This window comes from Penaeus monodon, chromosome 24, assembly GCF_015228065.2.
Source record: "Penaeus monodon isolate SGIC_2016 chromosome 24, NSTDA_Pmon_1, whole genome shotgun sequence".
Lineage (NCBI taxonomy): Eukaryota > Metazoa > Arthropoda > Malacostraca > Decapoda > Penaeidae > Penaeus > Penaeus monodon.
In genome coordinates this window covers 15,112,901-15,113,354 of record NC_051409.1, presented here as the reverse complement: position 1 = coordinate 15,113,354, position 454 = coordinate 15,112,901, and the positions used below count along the sequence as shown (strand labels likewise).

At 36.3% G+C, this 454-nt stretch overlaps 1 protein-coding gene across 1 annotated transcript in view; it reads right to left on the bottom strand.

Moving 5' to 3' along the window:
* Positions 1-454, bottom strand: part of LOC119588623 (flocculation protein FLO11-like) — a 9,860-nt gene that overhangs the window by 7,285 nt on the left and 2,121 nt on the right.

Below are 454 nucleotides of genomic sequence, written 5' to 3'. Positions count from 1 at the left end.
AAGGAAACACTGTTTGCATCAGAGATACAGATTATGACTAATAACAATGAGTTACATTGCTTAACTAATATATATCCTGCTTAAAGATATGATTTGATCTACTGAGGATATGTAAGGTGCTGTCACAGGGTATAGATGTACTGATGTATCAGTTGTACTAAGTACTTTCAAGTCTGCCCAACCCACTGCTGCTTACTCATTCTACTACCAAATTTGTTTTCCTGCACGGCTAGGTTGATTTATACTACAAAGTTGGGATTCCTTCTAATAAGATTAGTTCAACTTTCCTTTATATTTATGGTCTGGTCTAATTTATGGTCTGACTTGGGAAAAAAGGGAAGAAGTATGACTCAATTGCTTTAATTTGGTCTAACAAGTGGACCAACCCAAAAAGAGAAAGGGAGAGGTCCTAGTAAGTTAAACTGACCTGATTCCTGTTCAGTTCAGTTAAGTG